The sequence below is a fragment of the Struthio camelus genome, chromosome 3 (genome assembly GCF_040807025.1).
Source record: "Struthio camelus isolate bStrCam1 chromosome 3, bStrCam1.hap1, whole genome shotgun sequence".
NCBI lineage: Eukaryota > Metazoa > Chordata > Aves > Struthioniformes > Struthionidae > Struthio > Struthio camelus.
In genome coordinates this window covers 43,778,689-43,785,971 of record NC_090944.1, presented here as the reverse complement: position 1 = coordinate 43,785,971, position 7,283 = coordinate 43,778,689, and positions in this window count along the sequence as shown.

The window sequence follows — 7,283 nt, the reverse complement described above, 5'->3', positions numbered from 1 at the left end:
AGAAGCTTGCTCTGGAAACCTACCACTGTGAACCTCTTCCCATTATAATGGCCAAATGTACAGGAAGTAGTACACTGGGAGGAAAGAAATAGAGGCATGCATCTTTTTTTTTTTTAACCAGAAAACTGCAGTCTTATTCCATGTGCAAGACGATCTGTGCTCAGCTAATGGGTGGCCATCTTCTTCATTTTCAAAGTTTTTCCTTTGGGCCTGTCTCCTGCACATTCTTCAGGCCTTGCTATATAGGCAGAATGACTAATTTATTTATGGCTTTTCCTTCAGTGGTACTCATTGGAAGACTTCACAGGCACTCAACCATCTTCCCAAAATACATCTGTGAAAGGGGCTCAACCTTATTTGACAGAATCTAAAGCTGATGAGAAAGAAGTAGGAGCTTTCACCAACTTTGATTGTCCAATCTGAAACGCATAGAATCTAATTTTCCAGATTACTTTCTATTAAACAAAACTTTATATAGAGGTCTCTAGCTGAGTTCATCAGTGATTACTTAGCTGTAAATCAGTCCCAGCTTCATAGCTACCCCCTGAGAAATAGATTCAACTCCTCTTCATATTACTTCTCCCTAAGTTCTTTTTTCATGAAGTCTCAGTTCCCTTCTACCCATCTCAATTTTCCTTTCCTCCCCTGCCCTGGCTTTCATCCCCAGTCACCCTCCAGGCTCCTCATCCAGTCATAGTTTTCCTCACATCATTCCCAGGTGCTCAATCTAGGTAGTTTGCCTCACCTGCTTCAATAAAAAGATCCTAACAGGTCTGTTTTACTTCTCAGTTACACTGTTCTACAAATTGGTTCCTAGTATATTTTGTCACCTCAGCTCTTCTCCAACTCTTCCCCTCTAATTGTTGCTTGTTCTCATCATATTGCTTTCAAACAGCTGACTCCTAGTTTCCCATTTCTTCCCCCTTTCCCACTCCTAATTGCAGGATCTCCTCTGTAATTCCTCACCCAAACTATCACACCAAAATCCAGCATCTTGTCTCCTTGCTCTAATTTACTACCAGTTCCTTTCTTTAGTTCTTTCTCACATTTTCTTTCCTAACCTTCCTCCAATCTCTGTCTCACCACACTTTGAATTTATCCCATTTCCTCCTTCTGAGCCTACCCTATTCCCCATAATAAGAGCAGATTATTTGCTCTCCTTCAGTGTGCAAGGCTCTCCAGAAATCAATTAAGGGGAAAGGATTCTGAAACTCCAGAATGCTCCGTTATTTTGTAGGCATATTGGTTATTTAGCATGGTCATTTCTGAGCTAGGAGAAAATGGATCATGTTCAGTTTTTCTACAGGGATGATATGGATGTAGTTTGAGCAGCATTTTGAGCTCTGTCTGAGGAGAATCAGTGTGAGCACAACAGCAGGATAGAATTTTTTTGGCCTTTTTAACTGCTGAAATTCAAGAAATATTGAGTATTTGTCCATCTGTTTTCATAGAGATGGCAAAAAAGTTTCCCCCTCACTAAAAGAGAACCTTTTTTTCAAATGTCCAGGAAGACTAGAGAATTTTAAAGAGATAACCTCAGAACATTATAGTATAGGCAAAATAAAATAACTTTCCTCTCGTATTATGTGTGTGTGTGTGAGGAGGGAAGGAAAGTGATTTTAAAAAAGGCCGCTGAAGAAATGGCAGCATCGTTTTGGCTGAAATTTTCTCCAAAAAATTCAAACATGCAAAAATTCAGTCCAGATGGTGAGAGTTAAAAAGCTACATACCCTCACAGGTATCCTGCTCAGAACAGTTTCTGCAATTGCTCCAAATACTGCAAGGATATACTGTAAAAGGTTTTATACAACTAAACTCATGTATCTTTTAACTCCTGTGCTTCTGTGGAAATTAAATTATTTATTAGTTCAGATTTATAACATTTTTCATACTATGTTTACATCTTAGATTCTAAACCTAGAAACTCTATTTTCCCAGGTTCAACAAATATTTGTCAAGGATGATTCGTATGTAGCCATTCTTGCCTTGGGATAGAAAAATGGATTCATGCTCTCATAAGAGCCAGAGGGGCACGCGTGTCTTTGCCAACAGATTGGCCAGCCTGGTGAGGAGGGCTTTAAACTAGGCAAGATGGGGGAAGGGGAGTGGTATAGTGGCAGGGGAGTCAGTAAAACACCGCTCAAGTCAGGATGCCTCCAGCGGGTGCATACAGCCAGGGGAGACAGCATGGGACATGGCTATGGAGGATCCTCTTGCACCTCTTCTGGGAAGCCTGCGTGCTTGACTGGCTCTCTGAAATGCCTGTATACCAATGCGCGCAGCATGGGGAATAAGCAGGAAGAGTTAGAGATCTGTGTGCGGTCGCAGGGCCATGATCTCATTGCAGTGACAGAGACATGGTGGGATAGTTCACATGACTGGGATGCTGTCATGGATGGCTATGTGCTTTTTAGGAAAGACAGGCCAGGAAGGCGAGGTGGTGGAGTTGCCCTTTATGTGAGGGAGCAACTCGAATGTATGGAGCTCTGCCTCGGGGTGGATGAAGAGCAAGTGGAGAGCCTATGGGTAAGGATTAAAGGGCAGGCTAACATGGGTGACACTGTTGTGGGGGTCTACTACAGGCCACCTGACCAGGAGGAAGTCGTCGATGAGGCCTTCTACCGACAGCTGGAAGTAGCCTCACGATCACAGGCCCTGGTTCTCATGGGAGACTTCAACCACCCTGACATCTGTTGGCAAGACAGCACAGCTAGGCACAAACAGTCAAAGAGGTTCCTGCAGAGCACTCATGGTAATTTCTTGACCCAGGTGGTGGAGAGGCCAACGAGGAGAGGTGCAATGCTAGACCTTGTACTAACGAACAAAGAAGGTCTAGTTGGAGAGGTGAAGGTTGGGGGCAGCCTTGGCTGCAGTGACCATGAGATGGTGGAGTTCAGGATCCTACGAGGAGGGAGCAGGGCAATGAGTAGGATTGCAACGCTGGACTTCAGGAGAGCTAACTTTGGCCTCTTCAGGGACCTACTTAGGGGAATCTCCTGGGGTAGGGCCCTAGAAGGAAGAGGGGTCCAAGAGAGCTGGTTAATATTCAAGCTTCACTTCCTCCAGGCTCAGGATCAGTGCATCCCTCTGAGGAAGAAGTCCAGCAAAGCAGGCAGGAGACCTGCATGGATGAGCAAGGAACTCCTGGCAAAACTCCAGCAGAAGAAGGAAGTCCACAGAATGTGGAAAAGGGGACAGGCCACTTGGGAGGAATACAGGGACGTTGTCAGAGCGTGCAGGGATGCAACAAGGAAGGCTAAGGCCCATTTGGAATTAAATCTGGCAAGGGATGTCCAGGACAACAAGAAGGCCTTCTTCAAATACATTAATAGCAAAAGGAAGACTAGGGAAAACGTGGGCCCGCTGCTGAATGGGGCAGGTGCCCTGGTGACAAAGGATAGAGAGAAGGCAGTTATTGAATGCCGCCTTTGCTTCCGTCCTCACTGCTAAGGCCAGTCCTCAGGAATTCCAGACCTTGGAGGCAAGAGAGGAATTCTGGAGAAAGGAAGACTCTCCCTTGGTGGAGGAGGATCAGGTTAGAGATCTTTTGTCCAGACTTGACATCCAGAAATCCATGGGCCCCGATGGGATGCACCCACGAGGGCTGAGGGAGCTGGCGGATGTTATCGCTAGGCCACTCTCCATCATCTTTGAAAGGTCCTGGAGATCAGGAGAGGTGCCTGAGGACTGGAAGAAAGCCTATGTCACGCCAGTCTTCCAAAAGGGCAAGAAGGAGGAGCCAGGGAACTACAGGCCTGTCAGCCTCACCTCCATCCCGGGAAAGGGGATGGAACAGCTCCTCCTGAAGGTCCTCACTAAGCATCTGGAGGACAAGAAGGTCATCAGGAGTAGTCAGCATGGATTCACCAAAGGGAAATCATGCTTGACCAATCTGATAGCCTTCTCTGCTGGAATGACTGGCTGGGTAGATGAGGGCAGAGCAGTGGATGGTGTCTACCTGGACTTGAGCAAGGCTTTTGACACTGTCTCCCATCACATCCTCCTAGGTAAGCTCAGGAAGTGTGGGCTAGATGAGTGGACAGTGAGGTGGCTTGAGAACTGGCTGGATGGCCGAGCTCAGAAGGTTGTGGTCAGTGGTGCAGAGTCTAGTTGGAGGCCTGTGGCTAGTGGTGTCCCCCAGGGGTCAGTCCTGGGTCCAGTCTTGTTTGATGCATTCATCGATGACCTGGAGGAAGGGACAGAGTGCACCCTCAGCAAGTTTGCTGATGATACCAAACTGGGGGGAGAGGCTGACACACCAGAAGACTGTGCTGCCATGGAGAGGGACCTGGACAGGCTGGAGAGCTGGGCAGAGAGGAACCTCATGAACACAAAGGCAAGTGCAAGGTCCTGCACCTAGGCAGGAATAATCCCATGCACCAGTACAGGCTGGGGGTTGACCTGCTGGAAAGTAGCTCTGCCGAGAAGGACCTGGGAGTGCTGGTGGACAACAAGTTGAGCATGAGGCAGCAGTGTGCCCTTGTGGCCAAGAAGGCCAACGGTCTCCTGGGGTGCATGAGGCAGAGTGTCACCAGCAGGTGGAGGGAGGTGATCCTGCCCCTCTCCTCAGCCCTGGTGAGGCCTCACCTGGAGTATTGTGTCCAGTTCTGGGCTCCCCAGGACAAGGGAGACATGGCACTGCTGGAGAGAGTCCAGCGGAGGACTACAAAGATGATTAGAGGGCTGGAGCACCTCTCCTAGGAAGAAAGACTGCAAGAGCTGGGCCTGTTCAGCCTGGAGAAGAGAAGACTGAGAGGGGATCTCATCAACGTGTACAAGTATCTGAAGGGGGAGTGTCAAGAGGATGAGGCCAGTCTCTTCTCCGTGGTGCCCAGCAACAGGACAAGAGGCAATGGGCAGAAACTGAACCACAGGAAGTTCCGTCTGAACATGAGGAAAAACTTCTTGACTGTGAGGGTGACAGAGCACTGGCACAGGTTGCCCAGAGAGGTGGTGGAGTCTCCTTCGCTGGAGATATTCAAAACCCGTCTGGATGTGATCCTGGGCAATATGCTCTAGGTGACCCTGCTTGAACAGGGAGGTTGGACTAGATGATCTCCAGAGGTCCCTTCCAACCTAAACCATTCTGTGATTCTGTGATTCTACAAGAGAATCTGTGCAATAAGCACAAATATGTTAACAATTCTCACTAAATCAGTCTGTAGGTTCTCGGACCTACCCCCATGTGAGATCCCATGGTTCCACTTTTCATTCTATTTTTGCTATAACCTCCACAACCCCCATCTCATTCCATAATTCATTTTCTCCTAACCTCCTTTGTGGACCCACAGCCTACCTATGCTCCCCTTTCCACTCCACAGCTGTACTAGTTCATGGTCAGCTACACACTTTCAGCTGAGGGCCTGCTGTGACTGCGCAATCATTAGCGACCTTAAATTGCTTATTCTTCTGTTCCTTCTGCAGGAGAGGACAACCACACGCTACCAGCCTGCAGCCCATTGGCAGGAAACTGAACCACTGAATCAACTGTTTCCAGTCAGCAAAGAGTGCTGCCGGTGTGCTTAAGGAGCCTCCTGGTAAATCTACCTCTGTTGTTTAGGAAAACCTTGCCTCTGCAAGGAGGAAGAATCTTGTTGCCTGTGATCAGCAGACTCTAAACCACAGCCTTGCAGCAGCTTGTGAACTTCTGATTTGAAAACACAGTTCTGAGGGATCAAGGAGTCACATATTGAACTAAAGAAAAGGTACCTCCCAGTGATTAGATACCAGAGCAGCACAAAGGAAAGGCGGGTAAGTTGTACTGAACTAAGAGATTCTTGCACACCTCTCAACCTCACAGAAGTGAGTCTAAATGAATGAATTGTTTTTATTATCTAAAACTGCCAGGTTTACAGAGGTATAAGCTCATAAGACTGTAAAACTCATAATTTCAGGTTCTTGACCTGAGAATTTTTTTCAACTTGTTTTCTTCAGCAGAGAAGACCACGGGCGAGGCATGAGGCTCCCCCTCACCCTCCCTCAGCCTTTCTGTTTTCATTGCCTGGCCACAACCACCTCAGCTGTGGTCTGCCCTGTATGGTATGAAGAGAAAATAAAACACCTCTTTTTTAAACAATTTCTTTAGCACAGACTATTACAGCACCGTTGCATTGCCAAATCAGTGGGGTTGAGAGTTATGGCACAAGAGTGGGATTGAATAAGGAAAAAAGGTAAGATCTAAGTTTCCTAAACTAGTTTTGCTGCCAGAGACTAATTTAATTACATCCTTAACCTGCTTACTATTGTCCTGGACAGTGGGGCAGGCATATCAGAGAAGACGAGATTCCCACCTTGGTGCCTAACTTCACACATGTGCAGGAGACTCGAAACTCTTCCTCCTCCTCACACATAGCCATGTCAGCTCAGTTTTGTGATGGGCTGTTCACAGCAGAGATGTTTGGCTTTCTGAGCAGCCACAACCCTTCTATTCCAAGGAAAAGGCCTTACAGGGATATAACCATTTTGAACTGTTTGGAAAAGCCCAACCTGTGACATGTAGGGGCCTGCCAGGCCCCTATGGAGGCAGTTTCTGACGCTCTGCAACTGCCCTTTTTTACATATCCAAAAAGAAAATACTGTCAGAAAGAGTAGTTCTAAAAGTAGTTGTTCTGTGAGAAAGAACATCATTTTAAGCTCTCTTCCATCTTTTGTCTTTGCCTAGGATATACTGACATGAAATTAATCTCATCTCAAAGTTTAAAGGACTTAATTCCATATTCTTTTGTGACTGTTACATGAAAGAAGCAGGAGGCAAATTTAACCACAATGTGAGGTTCAATTATTTCAATTACCACCTCCTGCCTAAATAAGTCTCTATTCCTTCAAAGACATCTGCAATTTTACACTCATTTGCTCTTAAAATAGCATTAATTATAATAGTTTCACTGGAACGATAAAAGCATACATGTACAAATTAAATAATTACATACATACCTTAAAAAGTTACATATATGTTTAATCTATAAACTCGTTATTTACCTTATATTATTAATTGTGTAACCAAGAAAAAGTCTAAACAAATATCTCATGAATATAACATGTGATTGTGTTCCCATTAAAATATCTTTTTTACACATACAAATTACAAAAGCCATATGGAGGCTGCCACACAGAACAGAATAGAAATATCTTAAGTAATTGACACTCACAAAAGGTTCACTAAAGGCACCAGTAATCTACAAGTATCGTGTTATCACTTTGGTGCTTTTTTGGGAAAGGGATGATAGATGCTGGTGGGGATTTTCCTTCCGTTTCTTTGTGTGGGATTTTGTTAGAGTGTAAAT